Consider the following 22,897-nt stretch of genomic DNA (forward strand, 5'->3'; position numbering starts at 1 on the left):
GTAAGAAGGTCTCTCCTCTGAAAATTAAGGCCAAGGAGCCTTAACTAAGCCACCAAAGCAGAGAAAACATTCTGACCCCTGGGTTCACTTATGTGGATCAACTTTCAGGACATTTGCATAAACACATTTTGTAATGACACTGTCAAAAAATGGCTTAGAAGAACCAAGAACATCCTACCTGAGTGCAGCGAGGATGGGTGCGTGGCATGGCCATTTGAATGCTTTCGCTTTATCAGGAGACCAACCTTCCTACCCTCATTGGTATTTTTAAAACCTCCCATTTGCCTGTACCCTGCAACACCATGCTCCACCTTGGTGAGCTTCAGCTGATCTCAATATAGATTTAAGGAAAGCAGATATTGTATATCATCCAATAAATCCCTTATCAAAACATATATTCTCTATTCAGTGCTTAATACTTCCTTTTGTTCAAGGAAATTTTCTTATTCTTCCTCCTTAATAACCACCACACCCACCATCTTCAAACATACCCATCATCTGTGAACTGCAGCAGCAAAACATCTTGGGTACTTTAAATGCTATTTAAAATTCATCCTATCTCTATAAAACAGCCCTAGGAGTTTATAAACTAGCTACAGAAGAAGCATTGCAGAGATAACTTTTGGAGACATGTCCACTTATATCTGACATTTCAGCCACACAGCGTCCTATTGTCGTAGTACTGAGTAACAGACAGGATCAAGACTGTAAAGAGGAATGTCAGTGCATGTGTAAGTGATTTCAACAGCGGAAGGCTGTAGCCTTTTAAACACAGAGCATTCAAGGATAATTTGAGTCTGGCAGTAAGGAATACCTAGTTCAGAAAACAAGAATTTTAGGGAAATCAGAAAAAAACTGGCAGACTGAAATTTGGCCAGGGGACTAGCAAAACTTAGTGACAGAGAATTGTGCACGGGACTGCAAGCTCTCAAAAAAGGTCCATATCTTTGTTTTATACCTTTTGCAAAATACAGAAATCTAAACCTTTAGGGTTCCCATACCATGTTGAGTGTCCAGAAGAGAAATAAGAAAGGCAGAGAGGCCCATGCGCTAGAACTGTGCCTAGGAGGGGGTCTCACACGGGAGCCCAGAGTGACGTTACGTCAAGTCCCAAACTCTGCAGTCACCATGCGCAGAGAGGCTGATGTCGTGAGAATCAAGGATGCAAAGCAGCAGGCACCGAAGGAACCAAAAGAACTGAATTTTATCTTTAGTGTGAATATTGAGCAGTGTGAATTGAATGGCACGTTTATTTATAATTGCAGTCGACTGATAAAGATGTATGGGAAGGGGGGCCCACAGCTGGAGGTGGCATGGCATGCGGAGGAGCGGCAGGTGTGTAGATGTGCCCTGTTTGGTTTTGGAGCCAATCCATAATAAACAAGACATTGCTGATGCCAAAGAGTACTCTGTGATAGGTACAGGGCTTCAATTAGGAAGACCAGGCTCCTCTTCTGTGTGACTGTGAGCAAATTATTTAGTCATCTGATGGCTGTTTTCTGCAACTGTGGAAGAGAATATTGAATGCTCACTTTGCCCACACAGCATTAGATAAAAACTGTCTGAAAAGGTACGTTTTCAAGTATGTTGGCATCATCAGAAGTTGCATACTGGGAGTCATTCTGCTTGGATATTCATGCAAAGCATTACCAATCAAGAGTCATGGGCTCTCTTTCCAGCTTTGACAGATCTACATTATGGGTTAATTAATTTTTATCAAGGGCTTTCAGAATGTCACAGAGAAAGGCACTGCATAAATGGAAAGTCATTATTAATAGTGCTGAGCTGAGGCCAAAGAAATCAGATTTGGATCAGAACCCGTATCGCTCTAAGTCTTGGGTTGCTTGGATCCCTCATAACAGTAATTAATAAATGAGACTGCAAACATTTGTTTTGCAGACAGAACTATTGCTGTGATATGAAATGCCTGAAATCACTTCAAAGTGAATTGTTTAAGTTGTAAATATGTCAGTGTACAGTGAAAAGCATTTGAATTTGATCTCCTAAGTTGTGCTCCACATTTACCTCTTCTTGTACTGCTTTTATTACTATAATCTTGATAAAGGCACTCTGAGGTGAGAAGCAGAGCTTAATAATTCACACCTAGTTGCAAAAGGCGGTACTCAGACAAAGCTCGAGTTGTGAATTATTACACCTGAAGTCACATTCTGGAGTGTGTTAGCTGCAAAATCTAGCCTAGGTGGCGGGAGAGAAAGGAATGGATAAGGAAAAGGATACTGTGCTTATGTAAACATATTTTTAAAAACAACCTAGCATTCCTAGCCGTGGCTGCTCAGGTGCCCTTCTGGCAGAAAACAGGCTCGAGGGCGGGAGAGAGGGGAGAATGCAGGTGTAAGCCGTACAGGCAGAACGCGGTATCAAACTGCTGTTGGTTACATCAGCCTAGCAACTGTTTATGCAAACAATCTGGCTGACTCATTAAAGTACTGCTCTGATCAGCTATTAACTGTAACTGACAGATTAAGAGGAGAACAGCATGAGACAGATACTTCAGAAGTGAGAGCAAAACATACTGGGAGCTTAATCTATGTTTTAATTCCAACACCCTGCTCCCTTCCCCCTGCTCGCTCCTTTGTAGCAGTCACTGCACATGGCATGTTTCATATTGTTTGGTGCATATCTTGGCGCCCACCTAGACAGTTTTGCATGCTCGGCAGCACCCGGTGGCACCCACATGTTCGTCTGGCATTCCAGAGCGCCCGTTGCGACAGCCACACATTCCTCGTCGCCTTCCCCAGGGCTTCTTAGATCACAGATGCTGCTGGTATCACCCACTGTGCTTCAATACTTCTCATGGCCCATGCACATTCTTTAGGGTCTAATCCTTTCAAATAATAGTGCTCTCCTTAAGATGGTGCTTGATACTGCTGAAAAAAGGGGCTGAGATAGATGCTTGCTCTTTTTCATTTCTTTAAGCCAAGAGACAGGCCTTGTCAAACGTAATCAAGAAAAATAGCCGCCAAACTGCTACTAGTCCGTTATGTATTTCTTGTCCTTGACGTACCAGGGAAGTCCCAGTCCTAAAGACCTTCCACTTCAAATTTGGAAGAGCTATAAAATCTGCTCCGGTCCTCCCACAGCACATGACGAATATGTGGAAATCTGTGCTGCAAGGTGTTACAAAGCCCATTGAAAATGGGGGATTGAAATGAATTTGGTCAAACGCATAGAAGAAAAGTCCACCTGAGCTATGAAACACAAAGAGCAAAGCTATAGATTGCCAGAAGCTACCAGCATATTCTTGATGTCTGTGAGGGCATTTAGCACTTGCCTTATTCTTAAACTCCAAGCATCAACTACTGGCTCCTGTTGCACTGTGGAAGCCAGCTGAGAAGGACCTTGATCTGACCATAACACAGCTGATCTTATGGACACCTCTTGCACAAGCATGATACTCTGTGAAAACTGGTAAGGTTTTATGCATGGCTCGTATGAAGATTAGACAGACAGTGGTTCTGGGAGAGGTTTGATACCCAGGACTGCCTTGATTAATGACTAAAGCTTTGCTCTTCCTCCTCCTCCTCTCCTTTGTCTACCTTGCCTGTTTAGACCATGATTTCTGTATAGAAAGGGTGAGGATTAACATCTTGCTTTTATATTGCTTGACTCTTGGACCAAAGATGGAAGCCCTGCTCCCACTTGGCTTGATTTCCAAAACTGAAACATCAGAATCCTCTTTTTTTAGGAGTCACAAATGGGAGTCAAACAGCATGAAAACATCCCTTTACGTTATACAAGCACAGCACGACGATACGACTTTGGCTTCCTTTTCGTATGATTGGTATCTTTTGAAAATGCCATGTGGAAGCCAGGTACCCCACTCAGTATAATCCCTAGCTACTTTATATCCTGGAGAAATCCAAATAGCGGCTGCCTCTCCATCAAACCTGGACCACAGAAGCCCGTGCCGGCCTTCGCTGCGGCGTCTGGCTGGGGCGAGCTGTGATCCTCTTAAACCTCCTCCCCTATCCTGTGACACAGAGGAGACGTCGCTAATAGGGCTACAGAACAATTAGCCATTAAGCCTGATATCCCATTAATAGTTGCCTGCAGCAGATGCCCAGGCAAGGGCGGATGAGCAGGGCAAGTGTACAGCAGCGTTTCCCCAATACGCTCCTCTAGTTCCGACTGACTTTACAGCAGAGGCAGGATCTCTGCAGACAGGCTGCAATTTCCTTCCATCCTAGCACACAGCCAGCCCCCTGGGTACCTGCACTGACTTAAGGAAGGAGCTTTTTGAGAGATGGGGTGTATAAGCTGGTCACCATAAATATTAGCCAAAACACTTTATTTCCTGCAGAGATAAGAATATCTCCCATCTTTATAAGTTCCACATTGAAATCAATATGGTCTGCATTTAAAACACACACACAAATACGCATCTATCTATATAACGTATCTGTTTCAATACATGCTATGCATATATAGAGTATATATTCCCACATTGTGCAGGATTAAGTGTGTATTTCTCCTGAGAAATAAATAAATAAATAACCAGCGATTTTTCAATTTCTTCCTGTTGTGTGGCAGTGGTGAAAATTGCTTAGAAATAGGACTAGTATAAATATTCTATATATAACCACATGTTGCGGAGGAGGGGGAAAAAGGGCAGAAGGTTTGTATGTTTAAAAAATGTGAACGCAACGGAGGGCATAGAAACACATCCAGCCATTTCCACCGCGCTGCTATTTATAGCTCTAGTGTTATGAGGTGTTTGTTTAAAGGGGCACTGGCAGAGGATGCAAGGGCCCAGCCCTCCTTCAAGGCAGCATGGAAACAATATTAACTTGGCAAAAGAAAGGTGTACTAGTCTGGCCTGAAAAAGCTGTGGCCGTTCCTGTTTTTTTTCCCCCACGTCTATAAGAATTGAAGTTTTAAACTATATTTGCTTCCTCATTGACACCTTTATTCCTCTAACCAGAAGAGGTGGCTCAAACAGAAAAGAGAAGAAGTGGGGAAATTAGCAAACATTTCTGTACTCCCCTTCCCAAATCTCCCTCCTTTAGGGCAGGCATTGGCAAGGGAGTCAAGTTTCAAAATGTTCTGGTTAGCTCCGCAGTTGGTCAAAAGTAAAAATGAAAAATATTCACTCGAGCATTGCCAATTCTTCTGTGAATGTATTTAGTTTTGAAATTCAGGCAAAATATTGAAATAATTGGGATGAAAAATTCAGCGGGCTCCTCAGAGCAGGCTTTGCTTCTGAAGAGCTCCAGCCCGACCCCCCGAAGAGCGCTCTATTGTTCCCTCCTGAGATGCCATATGGAGTAGGAGGGGTGGGAACTCCGGGCAAGAGTTATGACAATGAAAACAAAAACATAAATAAAATAAAGGAAGTCCTGTGCTCTCTGTGGGGACACGACTAAGGACTCACCAGCGCGGCCACAAGCATCGTCTTCCCCTTGAGAAGCGCGCGGCTAGGGCGGCAACAGCGCGCGAGGGGTCTTTCAGCCCCGAGTTTTTGCAAAAAACGTGGAGGCTAGCAAGTGAATGAATGCCCCAGAGGCCCTCAGGGTGATTTTACCATGGTCTACTCAGCACTTTGCCAGCTCAACCCCACTGGCCAGACAAGTTCTCTATATTTTTATTCATAATGGGGAATTGCAGCTGCTCCTTGACAAGAATAAGATGTTCTCCCACACTCCAGCCTCGGGAAGATGCTGAACAGCGATCCTGACTTGTGTACGTGGCCCTGAGCACAGTGAAAAGCTCTTGCAGTGCTGCTCAGCGTGAAGGGAAGACCCGTTTCTTTCCCTCTCCTGCTTGAGGTGAAGACCTCTCTGAGAAGCCTGCAGAGACAGCAACAGCTAAGGAGACCCCAGTGAGGTCCACTGCCCTGCTTTGTGGTCCATGTGAGGTCCACGGAGAGGGAAGGAGAACAAAGCTCCTCCTGCATACCAGGATGAATATACCAGACAAGGATCCCAGCAGGTCTGCTCACCACCCTCCACGGGCATCAGTACCTCTGCTGCCAGCCCCTCTGTGCATCCTGTGACCTTGTCTGGGCCCCCCAGCATCTCCACCGATGGGATGAGCTGCAACATCAGGCCCGGTTACAGAACAAGATCTTGTGAGCTGTAATTTTAAAGCTGTGATTGAGCCGTTTCCTAAATAGGAAGGCTGAAAAGGGGGAAAGAGAGTATATTCCAGTGAGAATTAATCCTGATGACAGATTTTTCTTAGGGAAAGTATTTCCACTTGTGATGTGCTGTTCCGGTGCCAGCTGAAACGCAGGCCCTTACACAGCACTCCAGCCCATTAGCTCCTAGCTTACAGGCGTGAGATGTGCCCTGAGTCCTACTGACACTTGCAGAAAACAAAGTAACTGGCTAGTAATAAAAATACCAATTCCTTCAACAAGAACTGCAATATGGCAATGAATATCTCAGTTCACTTTTAAGAGACTATCTGTTTTGTAATTGTAAGTGATAGCTTTTTTAATAAGCTTATAAAACCTATCTCAAAGAAAATTTAAGGCCTCATTCTCCTCTCACTTAATCCAATGCAAAGTGGGAGGGAATACAGCAAAGCTTGCAGGCAAAACTCACGTCAACCGAGTTCAGAATAAGGGTAAGGGAAGATGAAAATCACATCAAGTATCTGATAGAAAAGAATTGTTGCAAGAGTCTGGTCCCTTCCTGCACCACCTACAGGGTCAGGCCTTCGGTGGAGGGAGAAACACAGCAACTGCTCTGCAATACTCCTCCTTACTGCCCTTGTTTCCAAAGCTCAGATTCACGTATTATTTTATTAAGGCTACTGGGCTGCTAATTCTAACAGTCCTGTTTTCTGCCTCCCAAAGGACTTGCTGACACAGAAAAGCTGTCCTGCTTTGACTATGCTGTATAGCCTGAAAACACAGTAAAGACATGCCTATGGTAGGGGAAACAGTTATAGCGGCATAAATTACTTTTATACCGGTGCACGTTGCATACTGTGCTGCGCCCCTGCAACTGTTTTGGTAAAAACAATAGTTGTATCTATATAAGAACTGTATAGAATTCTCATCATAAAACAAAAGCTATCAGATTGTCTGTGCCTGATTATATGTTTTAATTGTTTAACTGCAGCGGCATTCGGCAGTCACAAACGCACAGTTAAAGAAAAGGCTTGAAAGAAGTCGAACCAACCTGAGAAAATAAAATATCATCCTCTGAAATGCTTGATATATTGTTACTTTGATAAGTTCAAACAAGTGTGACTCACTATACAACCATTCTATCAATTCTGAACAAAAAACTGCATGGGATTATTATGCTTTTAATCCAAAGAGCTGGGTATTTGGAATTCCTCGAGCCCTTTGTGGTGTCATATTAGCTAGGCCAGTCTCTCATGAAAAGAATGTATTGTTGAATAGAGTTGAGTCCGGATCTCTGCTCCATTGGGTTGATAAAATGGCAGTTGATTTAAAAAGAACCAGCTTGTCTGGAGAAAGGATTAGCAGATTAAGAGACTGCATGTAATTTTTTTTTTTTATGTAATGTAAAGTTACATTTCATAACTAAAAGGGATTAATTAAAACGTTAATAGAAGGAGAGATGTTATTTTTCCCGGGACAAACGCCTCACCACACATATGAACATTCGCTTTAGTTGCTGCTGCCTCAACAGTAGGAAATGAAACGCTGTTCTCTGCGCGTACGAGTTGACGCAGAGGAGACAGACGAGAGGCTTGTGCGGTGGCTCAGCGTTTTTTTCCCCCTTTGCCTTGATCTGGATTTCAAAACATAACTAATTTCCCTGTGCGGCTGTGTGTACGTATTTATCGCAATCTTTTTTACTTGCAGTAAAGAATAGAGGAAAACTACCCTACCCGGTACATTTTCTGGCCTAATACTAAGCTTTTCTTTCCTTCTCTCCCTGCTCTGCCTCTGCTTTTTCTTTAACGATCAGATTCTGCTTTCCTGCGTGTAGATTTTCTGCGAGCTAAATTCAGTAACAGTTTTGCAGTTGGGAACGGTGGACAGGCCCGTTAGAGAGTCCTGTTCTGGGCAGCAATTTAGCCCATAAGCTCTTACAGGAAAGTTGCCAAACTTGGCCATAAAAATAGCAGAGTAAATGTGATATATACCCCCACCTGAGTCCAGGTTTAGCGTTGTTCACATCGGAGAGATTGAAGCGAACACCAAGAGAAAGTGGCAAGAGATTTGGTGCCCGTTTCACCAAATTTCAGGCCTCCCTAAAAACCCAGGCGCGGGGCTCGGCGCTGCCCTGAGGCGTCTCGGGCACTTTTGCGAAGCGGCAAGCCCGGGCGAGGGGACGCGGGCAGGTGGCCGGGGCGGCCCCGGCCCGGCCCAGGGTCCCCCGCGGTGCCGCCCGCCCCTGCTCGCTCCCTCCACGCTCCGACCCAGCTGGCGACGGCCCCTTCCCCACCCGGCCAAATGCTGCTTGTCCGCTTCATTCAGAAAAAAAAAAGAAAAAAAAAAAAAACAAAACCTCCCTCCCCCCCTCAAAAAACTTCAGATTTGGCAAGTGTATTATTTTCAATGTTTTCACAAATGGGCAAAGAATTTGAGAAATGTGCAAGAGTCCCTTCCTCCACCCTCTCCCCATTAGGAATATCCATAAATAATTTCCCTCAGTCTGTCATTCATTGCTAGCACTTAAATATACCTGTGCAACAAATTTTAATTGAGGGTTAGAAACCTGTTTAGTTACTACCTTAAGGGGTTGTGTACAGATATGTACCTTGACAATGCCATATTGCAGCTAGAGGGAAGTTCAGTTCACTTTTAAACTATCCTTACTTTTGCAAAAACTTGGACGCAGTTACAATACACTGTAATAAAAGCATGTATTGCCATATATATTTAAATCAAAGATTAGCCTGTTACAGTGATTTGACACAGACAACCACATTTTTCAAGAGAAAGTACACTTCTCTCCCTGGATTGCAATGGAATACCTTAATGAGGAAGTTTTTCCCTGATCCTTTCCTCAGTCGCTGTTGAAGCTGTGCTCAAAGTGGGAGGGTTGGTGCCGAGTCTTTCCTAAGAATAGCGCCCCAAACCATTTCCCTGCAGATGTTTCCATTCACTGTACAAACGCTCAATGAATTTTTCAGTCCCACCAGATTCCTGGCCTCAGTAATGTCAAGAGACAAAGAACTCCGCAGGTTTTTTGTACACTGTACAAAACCTAGTCCTTTTGGAGCGTTTTGAATGTACTGCAATTCACCTTCTCTGTTCCTTTTATTATTTACTTCTGCCGTATGTTCTCCGGCCTGAACAATCTCTCTCCTTTCAAGAAATTATTCTTTTGAGAACTTCTGCAGGCATCTAATTATTCCTGTTGTCCGTCTCCCAGCTGTTTCTATTTATTCCATACCCTACTTGCGTAGGAGTGACCAGTATCACGGGAGACTTACATAATATCTTTATAAATTTCAGTATCATGTTCTATGCTGTTCTTTCTGCTTCTACCACTTCACTGGTGTTTTTCTCAGCCACTGCCATCAACTGAACAGTGATACCACTGAGCTGCTCACTCACAGACTTTTTTTCCTTCCACGATAAGTTAGATATGGGCTGTCCAAGTACTCTTTTGAAGAGTCCCTTGGAGTCGTCAGCCAGGAATTTCCATCCTGCCCCTCAGGTTTCCTTTTTACCATCTAAGGCACCATTAAAATCATTCGGTCATCTGCAGCTTTGCCCAAATCATCTTGAATCATCTCTGCATTTTCTTGCCTTATTTTTCACTTCTTCTCTAGCTCACTGGTAAACATATTTAAGCAATTGCAAAACCTTAGGCACCCTACTGCTAATTTTTTGCCACATTAAAAATGGACCATTTAGTTCTATTCTGGGCAGAGGGGAGTCTTTTAACTCACTTCTAATCCATGACACTACTTTACCAGTCACCCCTCAGCTACTTAGTTTCCTTAGTAGCCTCCTGTTAGGGACTTTGTCCAAAGCCTTTCTGCATGTCTATATAAATTATGTCAACCAGTTCTCCTTTATTCACTAGCTTGTTGACCTGTTCTGAAGTGTCTGTTATAGAGACATGAATTCCCTTTCCAGAAGCTGCCGTGGTTCATGGGTACCATATCATGCAGTTGTTTCAGAAGTCTATTTTAAATACCCTCTTCATTCAGTCTGCCCAGTGCTTAATTAAGCTTTACTGATTTGCAATATGCAGAACGAACACTGCGATAGAGCCAGATTTTGCAGGCTTTCTACAGAGAAGCTGATTTGAGTGAGATTATCTTATTTTTTTTCCATAGTTCAGTCTCATCTTTCACAAGTCTCAGGTATGTGCTTTTTGGTCCTTGAAACTTGTTCTTTCTGCCACAGTTTGCATTTCAGCGGCAGGTGAGAGCCATGAACCAGGCCCCCACAGTGCTCGATGCTCTGCAAAAGCTAACCAAAAGATACTGCCCACCTCAGACTGCAGCCCCTCTCTCAGTATTTCCTCTTTGTCACTTCACTGCATCCTCCCCTCTGTAATAACAGTTAATAGGTGGTATGATTTTTATTCGTTTGCAACATCCTTATTTTCCTTAAGTGTTCTTTTAACCTACCACAAGTCTAACAAGTATTTCCTTTGCAGTCCTACTGTTTCTAGCAAATCAATAAACTCCCTGCAAGTTGTTTGCATCTTTATGTGCTCTTCAAATTCCCCATTAGCCTGCCTAATTTCTATCTTGTATTTTAGCCAGTATTGTTTATATCCCATTCTGCTAACGTCACTAGGGTTGTTTTCCATCTTCTGGTGATATTTGTTCTGTGAAAAGCACAGTCTGATGGGAATATTACCCTTCTTTAAAGTGCTACTGAAGTATAAGAGATGAACAGCTGACAGTATAAACACTACTTTCAAATTGTCTAGCACGATCCATTGCAGGGAGACGTTGTAGAAGTGCAAAGTGTCAGTAAAAATTTGGGGATCGTTATTTAGATCAACACTCCCTGTATCACATAACTTGTAGGACTCAGATTTCCACTATGTCAGAGCCAGAATAACAGCAATAACTTTAGGGTTAAAGATTTCTTCAGCTCTGCGGAGCACCATGATAAGGCTTCGGCGTATCCCTATATCATTTTATGCAAGCCAGACAAGGTGATTTATAAGTTATTCTCCCTGAGCTTCAATTAATTTCACTTAGGACATTTTCACAGTTGTACAATAAATGTTTAAATTAAGACATTTCCCTGCTCCCCACCCTGCCATGGAATGGAATTGAATATTAACTGGTTATTGGGTGCCATTCATGGCCCGGGCAATTACAGATAAGAACATCGATCTGGCAGGAAAACAAATTGGCTCTTAAAAGAGGGCGGTTTGGATCTGACAGGTTAAGATGATTAGGCATCTCTCTAATGGATTCTGTATATTACTCCTGGATATATGCAGAAAGTCGACCATCCACCCCACTCCTGGGTACCAAACAACTACCTGCTTTCATACAGCAAACCCAACCCGTAAATTCCCTGCAAGGTTTCAGGCCGGTTGTTTGCTACCTAAAGCAACCTTCTTGGGATGAAAACCAGCATCTCGATGCAATAGGGGTTCACAGTACTGGGTATATAAAGCAATATTTTAAGGAAAATTTAGAGCAAGTGACAGGGACCGGCACTATCTAATGACTAATGTTATGAATATCCTGCAACCACACAGACATTATAGTCTAGCTGGAACCTAGAGGAGAGAGAGGGCTTTACAGCAGTTTTGAGGCGCATAGACAAACAGACAGGTCTAATAGAGGTCTGGAAGATCTGTCACTGCCTCACAATTTATAGAGGGACATTGCTACAGACATGGGTGAAAGAAATCAGAAGTCTTACATTTCCACTATCTCTTTCTTGGCCTGCAGCAAATCACGTAGCCTTTCTGTGTCCCGTTTGTCTTCAGAGAGCGATAACTCATGGGAGAGGCAGGTTTTTACTAGAAAAGACAGAGATTGTCAAGAAAATCATAGTTCTGTAAAAAGCACTGGCTTGCAAAATCAGTGTTTTCCAAGCAGGGTTTGGTTTTGCTACAGATCTGATATAACTCAGGGAACCCCTTCTGATTTCCAGGTATTCCAAGTATAACCCTGGAGAGCTGCTAAAAAGTCGGATTTCCAGGCCAGAGAAACCCATCGGTGAACCCGACACGGCAGACTGCTTTAGATCTGAGGACCTCTAGGTTTTTGCAGGGGTTGACTGTGGAGTTGCCCTGAGGCCTGGTTCCCCATCAGTAAGGACACCAAACCATGGCGTTTTTATTCCCAATTACGTATGAAGTTATCAAAATATTTAAAACCTCAGGTGAATTGCCTTTCTTATCATAAAAAAAAAATCAAATGTGCACATACTTACCTACATACGTATATACACACACATATACAGCTTCAAACAGACCAAAGAGTTTTACCTTCCCTCGAGGAGGAACTGTGTAACGTACGAGCTCAAGCAGAGCCACCAGCAGCTGCGTCCTTGGCAGCCCTAGCAAGGCATTGTTCTAGCTGCTCAGCTGCATTTGGATTTAACCAGCCTAAACTATACCCACACTGAGTTTGCACTGGCCAAAGATGTGACTGCAGCAAAAATTGGTCTGAAAATAACTGATCTATAGTACTGCACAACTCCTGGCTAGGACAATCAATTCTACGCATTTCTTGTCTTTAGAAAGGTCACTAGTCATGTTATTAATGTGCTACAAATACGTGCTACAGATCTCTGCAGTTGCTGGCTGGCCTAGTTTTTCATTTTCCCACAAAGCAGAGATGTCTTCTCACTGGTAAATATTCTGTCATGAAAGGGTGACCCTTTGCTATAGGGGGTTAAGAAATGAAATGAAAATTGCTCTAGACATCTTATTAATATTCTCCATAAGATCCCAAAAATGGTGTTTGCATACAGATATCTCATTGCTTCTGCTTCTCACTGTACCACAGCCATTGGTGGTGGTGGTCCTGGCAGTATCAGTGAACCTACTTCAACCTGGACATAGTCATATGCTCAAATGGCTTTCTATCAAGGACAAATTTGGCCCAGACCAGTAAACATGTCATATGGTGAATTGAGTTTCTCGACAACGATGCTAAGCTTTAATCTTACAACTTCATCTCGTACAGCAAGATATCCTGTTCCCAACTAAGTGACATTATCGCTATTATGCCTTCTCTCTGCCCACCCATTTCTCTTTAGTCTCTATTGGATTAGAAGTGCAGTCAAGGAAAAAGGTTGCTATTCTGATTTTGATGATAGCCATAATGAAACATGACTTGACATAAGGGAATATAAATTCCCATGACACCAAATATTCAGAAATCTTACCACAGTATATCAGGAATCTGACTCCTCAGGGGGAGAAACCTCATGGAGAAAAACAAAACAAATCAGAAATCCAATATCATGAAATTGCTATTTTCCATTCTTTGAAATTCAGAGTTGGGTTTGTGCATTTGCAAGGTAGTTACTGGGTTTCCTTGAAGTCCTAGTTTCTCCTGTAGAGCTATACTTAAAAAGGAGTTGAAATTCTTTTCACATTCCTAATGTGAAATTATTTTTACATTCAAATGAAAAATGCATTTTATGTTTTCTATTTGTGAAAATTAGAAGAATATGATTAGGAATGAGGAAAATATGTAAAATAATAATTCTCTGTCCCTCCTCTCATTTTACAATCTTGTTGCTCTTCAGAATTTTGGAAAGCATAATGAGAATGCAAAGAAAAAGAGATTCTGATTTTCTCTCTAGATTCCTCCCCTGTGTTGTGGGCCATCTGTAGATACAATGAAAGACATTTTCCACTCGGTTAATCCACAGGCTAAACCTTCCAAAACTCTCTACATTTTTTGTGTTAAGAATACATTGAGAGATCCTGTTATCGGTGCAGCTTGAGATATTGCAGTGACATAAAATCTTGCAGATAATATAAGCTGAACTGCATTCAGAAAGCACCTGATAAAACCACCAGAAACTCAGAAAATTCACCCTTTTTTTTAAATTTTCCAAGCAGAATGACCTCCTCGTCCCTTCTCAAATCTATCTGTAGTTCTTGACTTTTTATGAGCAGTTTGGTTTAAGACTTGATCCAAAGCCCTTGAAATCATTTGAAAGATTCCTGCTGACCTCCAGAAGCCTAATATCAGACCTGGAAACTAAAAAAGAGTTGTTGCATCCTTTAGAAGAAGATCTGCGCCAAACACGTTTCTCATTTCATAGGTACAGCTGCCGCTTGTCCCCTGATATTTTTGTGGTGCTGTGGAAACCGGCTGCAGTGCAGCATTTGACTATAAATCCCTATCTTTTCCTTAGTGGAAAGCTCATATTTGATCAGTATCTGATTCCGCACTAGTAAAATCAGTGGCAGGAGGTAAATGGGAGGAGGATCAAACCCTTAATGAACACCATTTGTTAAATCTTTTGACATACCATTACAGCGTGTTCCAGGCTAAATAAATGGCTGTTCATTTTATAGCAAAACATACAAACAAAGTAGTTTTAGTGCTACTAAATAATAATCATGGGGGGGAAAAAAGATTAGAAATTCTAGCAGTGAAACGCAATCATGATAAAAATCATAAACAGAAGGAAAAAAAGGGGTTGTAGCAATTTAAGCCACATTCATTAAAAAACGTGCACAATCTTAGGCATTTGAGGTTGTGCTGAGCTGCGCTCTAACTGCATAGATGAGCCCAGCAGGCTGCACCAGCTGAGGGCTCAGCTCACCCACCCGCCCGCCCCGCGGCAGCGGCCGGGAGCCCTTCCCAGGGGCAACATACTGCGTTCGCAGAGCTCGTGACGACTCGAACGTTGCTGCTAGTAGCAAAGTTACTCATTCTTTAGCTTAAGTTCAAGCTGGGCCTATTTGAATTACTATTCGAATTACTATTTGAGTTACTATTTTTTTTAATCGAGCCGGCCCATCTATACGAGCAGATTCAGTACTCGGGAAGCGAGGCCTATTGATCAAACCCGACCTATTTTCTTGGTCCACCCACCGATAACACACACTGCAGCAGCAGCAGCACAAACCTACACCACGTTGTGGCATCGATATCCCTCATTTGCTCTAGCAACAGCAAGATGCATGCTCAGTGTTTGCTGCCTGTTCAGTCATTGATCTTATTAATAAAATTGTCAATGGGACTAGGTGGGTAAATTATTATCAATTGCAGAGGCAGCTTTCGTAACAGCCACACCAGCTAGACTGTGCTTTCCGGGCTGAAGGCAGCAATTCATTTTTCATAGGCCATAGAACAACCAGCCAGCAATAGCTCCCTTTTGGTGCAGTTCTGCATATCCAAATGAACACCCGAGAGATGAAATGTAGTAACTGGACCGATGTACAGCTATTCCTCCAGCGCTTATCTCAGCAGCACCGGAGATTTCAAAAGAGTTTGAAAAAACAAAACAAAATCTCCTCAGCATCTTGATGAAGGAAAAGGTTAATTTCCCTTAATAGGGGGGGATACCCTCGCATACGCCAAGAGACTGAATGATTTCACAGCAAAGCCAGGGACAGAATTCAGATCTCCTAAAGCTCAAGCCCGTGTTTTAACATTTCATTCATTATTCCACCCAATGTCCTTTTTTGAAGGGAAACATTGGGAAAACACAGGGCTCTTCAGTGGAAAAGCTGTACAGCTTCTTACTGCTGCTCCCTGCCTCAGAGCCATCCAAACCTTCTTTAATATATTTCTTTATTGAAAACCAGCGCTCGTATTCTGAGGAATTGAAGTCAACATTCTATGTGACACTCTTTCTTCCGAAATAGTATTGCAGAAATTCTGTATTTATCAGAAGAGATTAATTGAATCCCAACAGTACTGTACATCAAATAAAGGAACAGGGCTCCTATTTATCTCTTAAAGTTCTGAAAATGAAAAACATCTAATCACTAGTTCCCTTTGATGAATGCCTCATTGTTCGCCTCTACGGAGAGGCATTTCATATGGCACTGGCAATACAGTGCTGCCGGGGGGGGGGGGGTGGTGCAAGATTGCTTTGAGAATTTAAGTATAATTACATTTATGCCCAACCAAAAAGTATAAGTTTCCATGATACTGTATTCCCCCCCCACCTCGGCACCAAGGAAAAAAAAAAAATGTTCCTAAGGCGGAGCAAGCGGAAACTAATACAATTAAATACTTTGCTTTGCCTGCCAAGGACATTTGACTGCTACTGTGCTACATCAGGTATGTAATGAAAGGCAAATGACAACGAATCTTAATGTGGCGGGGAGCTGGGGTAACTGTAGTTTTATGTCAGGGATAGCTTGCTAGAGAAAAGCTGCATTGTATCTAGGATTAGCAGAACTGCAGGATTTCATTAATGACCGAACAGCTTTTTAGCAAAACAAAGATAGTTAGGGAGTAAAAAGAGAACATGACTAGAATGTGTCCCACTAATTGGAAATGTATATTATCTTCACTTTGTTAGGGAGGAGGCACTGGGGTGTTCTATATTGTCATCTGGAGAATGTCAATTTGCACAAAAGTTTTTCCCAGATTGGGATGTTGGACTGTGAGGCAGCAACAGTTGGAAATGACTGGGTTTAAAGTAGACACATTTAACAGGAAACATACTGGAGTCAGATGGGAAATGGGTTTCCCATCCCGCAAGCACTGGAGATTGCAAATCTCCACCTCCTTCACCATCCTGAACCAAGAAGAAAGGGACAATCTCAGCAATTTTTGCACACAGATTAGATTTCTGCCTTTTAAAAAACATTCCTCCCTTTTCAAAGTATAAGTTACATTTGCAAAACGAAATGGCATTTCAAATCAGAGAAGTAGACTTCCTCTTTGACAGTTACCTTTTTTTTCCCCAGACTTATCAGAAACACTTTCTCACAGGCAGCTTCAGTTCTACTAAGTTATCGTTTTCATTTGCAAAACAAACTTCACTGGAAAACTGCAACTCTTACTCTACACAGTCCCTTGTGAAGTCTATTAAAACCATCAGGAGTTCCTGCATTCATTTCAATGAGCTTTCTATTGGCCTATATTTCTCATTCTTTAGTTTATTTTGTTGCCACTGAACTCAGAGCTATGTTTTTTAACCCTACAGAAAATCCAAAATCCCCATGGTCATAACCAGCAACTTTTTAATCAAGACAGTGAGAAAAATAAATGAGGAAGCATTGTAAAAAAGCTTTTTTTTTTTTTTGTAACAACTGAAATTATTAATGGGACAGATCCTCCTTTTACACTAAGATCCCTTCACATACCTTGGGGTGCAAAATTTATACCCACTCAGATGCTTTTCTGCGTGGGCAAAGCAGTGCAAAAGAGCTCAAGTCAAATGACAATTAAGCTTATTACTTGAGACAGCTTTTTTTTCCCCCCTTCTCTTTAACTGCATGCCCTTGACCACTAGGCATAAGGGGGGGGGGGGGGGGGAAGGAAGATAGACTCCTTAAGACAATTTTGAAACAGTCCAGTACTTTTCCTGATCACTTTGCAAAGTTGAAATATGATTGCAACCTTTTTGCATACAGAAAGAACCCATTTAAATGAAAAATTAGCTGCCTTAACAGGTCAAGCACATAGTTACATTAATGTTGTGTAGAACAATAAATCAACTTCGATCTGCAATTGAAAAAATGCTAATTTAGTTCAGTGATTCACTGATTGTACTTCCCGTGCGCCCTGGCGATAGAAATCTTTTCTTTTATTTAATGCGAGACAGTGATTTGACGGCCCTCCTAATGGTGCTTGCAGACTATCAGCATTTCAGTGGAATTCTGATCATGGTTTTAATATTCCATGCAGCTTTGCCCCCTCTGATTTCATGCTGAAACATTAACAAGAGCTGACACTGGAGATTAGAAGCAGACAGCTGGAATGCCAGGTCTTTGTTGCAGCATGGACATGAGCCAACATCGTTCAACCGCAGCCAAGAGGGACCTGGGAAAGTCTTCTTAAGAAGGGGAGGTGGAAAGGGGGAGACAAGGTAGTTTACTGAAGGGCATATACAAGTAGATAATTGCAGAGTCCTTTCATCTTTTAAAGCCAAATTCTAATCAATCCCGGTTTATTAAGGGGAAAGAGGGTCATTAAAGGTAAGTTTTGCACTGGAAGAAAAAAAACCCACCATTTAAACTCAGGCAGCAGAAAAGTTTGCATAGAAAGCAATTGCATATCCACAGCCACCTCTAATTTTTCTGCCTAGCAATTGTGATTATTTGCAGTGCTTCTATTTGAAAATGCAGTGTTGGTCTCCTTAAAAAAAAAAAAAAAAAGAGATTTAATCCACTTAGTTCCAGGTGAATAAATTGAGAAATAAAACTGGATTTATGTGCTGGTGCAGTGTGTGAACTGTAAATTCCCAGGCAAAAAGAAGGAGGTAGTATAACATAACATTCTTGTGCCTAATAAATTGTTTCCTGAGAACAGAAAACCTAATAAAGATACATAATTTCATTCAAACCATGAAGCAACTCTTCACACATTCTTCAGAGAGAGAAACTTAGGGAGAAGACAAGGGATGCTCTATGGCAAAGCTGCATGTGGCTTTTTTTCTTTTTTTAAATAAGAACTTTTGAAGTGTAAGAAGTTGTAAAGAATCAACAGAGCAGTTATTCAGACAACCCCTGGTTGCAGTGGCTGTTTTGATTAATAAGCTCAGAAAGAAATTTCAAATCAAAGTAGGACTGAGGGAAGCTGCTGGGAAAGAGGCTTATCACTGAAAATTGTATACCTGCAAAAGTGTGATGGCCCAGCAGGTAGGGCTCCCTCGGATGCCTCATCTGGTCTTCACCAAACACACAACCTTGGGCGAGTCACTTAATTCGATGTCTCCCCTCCACGCTTTGTCTCTGTTCCATGCACCAACTTCCTCATTTTCTGCAGCCAGCCTGCACGACTTAGCATGCCCCAGCTCAACTGCACAACGATACCAACCATTTCCCCCCCCCACACACACTATTTTATCTTTCACTACAGTTATCCCTTATTATTAAAAGGAATAAGATTGCCTACTGCACTCCAAACGCATGGAAACTCAGCACCAACCAGCATGGGGAACCTCCCAGGGTGGGCACCAGGGTGAGTAACATTGTGCCTGGCCTGGTATTTATTTATTTAATAATTCTCACCTGCTCCTCTCCCTAGCCCTTCCGAGTCCCCTCCCATTTCAGCCTTAAAGAGACCCAGAATAATAAACAAAGAGCAAATATTTGCGCTGATAATCAAAAAGTGATCTACAGACTCAAAATATTAGCAAACAGCACACAAATGTTCCCTTGATTTATTTCTTTCCACCAAAGGCAAAGAACTACTTCCCGAAAATGATTTACAGCTGTATTCTGCCAGCTTTGATTTCCACGTGAGTCGGGAACAACCCTTGGAGCTGTGCAGAGCAGGCCCAGCTTTGGGAAGCCCAGCATTAATGATTAATCCCCAGGGCCACCCCTACCAGGAATGGTCACCAGTGCAGGCAGCGCCCCAGCGGTCCTCGGCAGCCAAGCACAGGAGAAGATCTCAATCTGCCCTGAAACGAGACTGCCTGGCCAGATCTACCCTACTGTTCACGCTCATCCTCCTTTCGCTTGGCGAACCCATCTTTGAAACCCTAAGCTTGGCAAGATCATACCTTGATGGGACCTATGACCAAAAAAAGCATCATGCCTTTTCCTTAGTCTGATTTCTTTTATAACAGAGGGCTGCAGGCTCCAATTTGTTACCCCTAAGCGGAGCTCAGCAAGTCGTGCTTGCCTGGGGCACCTGCTGTCAAGCACTGACCGCAAGAGGGACTCCAGGGCCCCTCTAAGAGTATCTTCCTCTGGCTGGGCACCCTCACTTATAAACAAAAAAATGTGCCTTATTTCCCTTTCGAGTTTGTCTGCCTGGCCTGGTGACAGGCTTTTGTCCTTATCTCTGGTAGATTGAATGGCCTTTCGGTATCTAGCATTTTCTTCCCACGAATGTACCAGCAATGTGCCAGGGTAGAGCAATCAAATCATCTCTCACTATTCTTTTTCCTAAATAGACAACTCTTTCAGTTTAGCCCAGTGAGATACTTCCTTTATCCTTCCAACTACTTTTGTGGCTCTTTACAAAAACAATGTTCATATCAAAAATACATACAGCGTTGATTTCTGTAATGACTTTATGTAAGGATGGAAATACCCTTCCTCTTGCTACAGACTCCCTTCCCATCTACCTCCTTAAAGGGCTATACAAGACCTTTAATCAAAACCTCATGTAAGAGCCCATATTCAAGTTTTGCCCATCCTGATGCCTCCTCTGATGCCCTTTGACAAGTCTGCACACCTTCTGCAGGGCTGCTACACACTCCTAAATCCTGCACAAATTTAATGTTGTCCCAGGATGTGCGTTAGGCCCATGGTCTTTGTCCATGGACAGGGATAAACTAGAAATCTGTTACCACAGATATATCATTCGGGGGGTGTGGGGGGGATGTAAACCGATGATATTTCTATACCAGCCAAATGCTCATTTAGCAGCAACACAAACAGTTCCTGCAGCTCTAGACCTTGCTGTCATAGCTGAGCTTTTCAGTGCAGTTCTGCAAATAAGCTCCATTTCTTGCTTCGCTATAGGGCTCCTCTGTATCTCTCAGTTTGATCTCACTTTCCGTGCCTTTATCCTTTCCACAGCCCCGCAATGCTCCTGGTGCTATCCAGGCACTGTTTTGAGGACTTCTGCGGCAAGGTGCTATATAAATGCAAAGCAATGCCTTTGTTTGTCGCAGTGCCTCCTGTTGTGTGTGCTTGCTTTGTGCTAATTGATTAGCTGTTGTCTAGACTCGAGCTCATTACAAACAGTTCTAAGGCTTAGCATCATTTACTTTGCAGCTACCTCAATCTGTGAACCAACTGGTAGTCTCCAGATTGGATGAAGAACATGTTCTTGCAGATATAAACGGCCTGGGAAAGGAAAATAAAAGCTGAAATAGGTAATGAACGGAAATGGAATGGCCATCATTGAATCCACAAATACCATTGACCTTTCTCAGATTTACATCATTATCTAAAGTTCACCAGAGACCTTCCATGCTTGTTATCATTATCCCTCATTAGAAGTCACTCTAGAAACATTAACAAGCTTCTGAAATGCTTGGCTAATTGCTTTAATAAGGCAATATCAATACTAGGCAATAGTTCCCATGATTAGATAAAAGGCAGGGGCCCTTCAGGCTATGTCTTCTCAGGTTTTACATGCTGTATTGGGGCACCTGCAGGGTGGAGCTGGAAAGACTTTCCCTTCAGAGCAGAGCAGAGCTCTCACAAAGGGTATATAATGTCCGATATTGCAGATGGCAGCTATATTTTAAATAGGAGGGCCTACACTGTTCTAATCAGCTGAGGATATGAACTTTGTTTGGAAGACAACAGCATAGTCCTTCATCTATAAATTCATTGGCATGTGTGTAAACTATCTAAATTCAGAATGGGAAGATAGATGAGCTTCCAAGACAACCCATTTTTTTGCACCATCATAGTTAAAACACGTACATACATTTCTTCAGGCTTGATCCTCAGCCAGCACAAACTAGGACAGCTCAATTTTACTCTGACAGAACTCTTCTGATTCATACCATGTAAGCCTCTGGCCCGTGAGTCTGAGAAACTTGCACTAACATTTCCTTTCAAAGATAGTGTACGTTATTGGAGAACGAAGGTGGACCACATGCAAACACATGCATGTCAACGCATGCACATCAAACCACTGCCATCCCTGAAATCACTTAGCAGTCCTGCTACGAGCCTATGAATAAGCTAAAAAGCACAACCTGAAATGTATTATTCCCAACAGTCTGTGCTGGAGGTAGGCAGATGAGGCAGTGAAATTTTCTTCCTGTATTCTGCTACTACCATGCTGGGTCCCATATGGGAACATATTGTGCTTCCCATGAGCTGTCAGTCCAGCTCCTTTCACCTGTACTGAGTTTAGGCATAAAAACTTGAGAATAAATATTTCTTTCTTTATGATTCACCTCTAGTCTCCTTAGTATGCAACCCTAATTTCCGTTAATAATCAGAGGGTGCTTCCAAGGGGGGGCGAGTCCTTCAAAAGAGTCTATCACTATAAAAATTAACCATTTCCTTGCTACATGTCACTTTTCCTGTCTTTTAAAATGGGAGGATGAAACATGTACCGGAAACCAGTGCATCTGCATTATTTGTCTGCAAGTTCCTCATCAGCCCTCATTTGCTGATTTGCGTTCAATGAACAAACTTGGAATCATTTTAAATGGGGAAAGGGGAAAAAATACACATACAACAACCATCAATATATATTTAATGAGGTCCAATACCTCTAAATTTGCTCAGATCGATCTCAGCAGAGAAAAGCTGACTGTTCAAACTTACTGTAACTTGAATAAGATTGCATGAGGATGCACAATTACAGTTTATTTGCACTAGGAAAACCTTGGGCCCCGGTCTTCTCCAAATCTGCTGTGGATTTAACATGGTCCTTCCCAGAACACTGAGCAAGGAGCCCAGTCTAAAATAATGGAAGATTTTGCTTCTGTGGAACCGTGACCAGGTTTTAAAGGCCTGATACTAAAGGCTGGGTCTTTCTAGCAGTCTCAGTCAACTCGTCATTCTTACTTTGAGTCCCCAAGTTAGGAAAGGACATCTGCATCAGTGTATGGGGAATTTTGAAAAGCCATTAACTATTTAGAAATATAAGAAAAGCAAGACAAAAGCAAAAGTAAGCTAAAGAAAAGAATCAATAAGGGTTTGTTTTACCTTTGAGTCACCTTTGTGGGTTCAAATAACTCTGGTTTCTGCTGGTGATCTTATAGTGTTGATTATAACATTTCTTTTTTACAGTTTTAAAAACGGAGGCACAGAACAGCGAAAGTGAAGTGGCTAGTCTAGTGCCTCAACATAGGTCAGAATACAATTAAATTCCTGAGATATTAACACCAGTCCCTTCCAGCAGCCACTGGGCATCAATGCCTACAAATAAAACC

Source organism: Rhea pennata, chromosome 24 (assembly GCF_028389875.1).
Source record: "Rhea pennata isolate bPtePen1 chromosome 24, bPtePen1.pri, whole genome shotgun sequence".
Classification (NCBI taxonomy): Eukaryota; Metazoa; Chordata; class Aves; order Rheiformes; family Rheidae; genus Rhea; species Rhea pennata.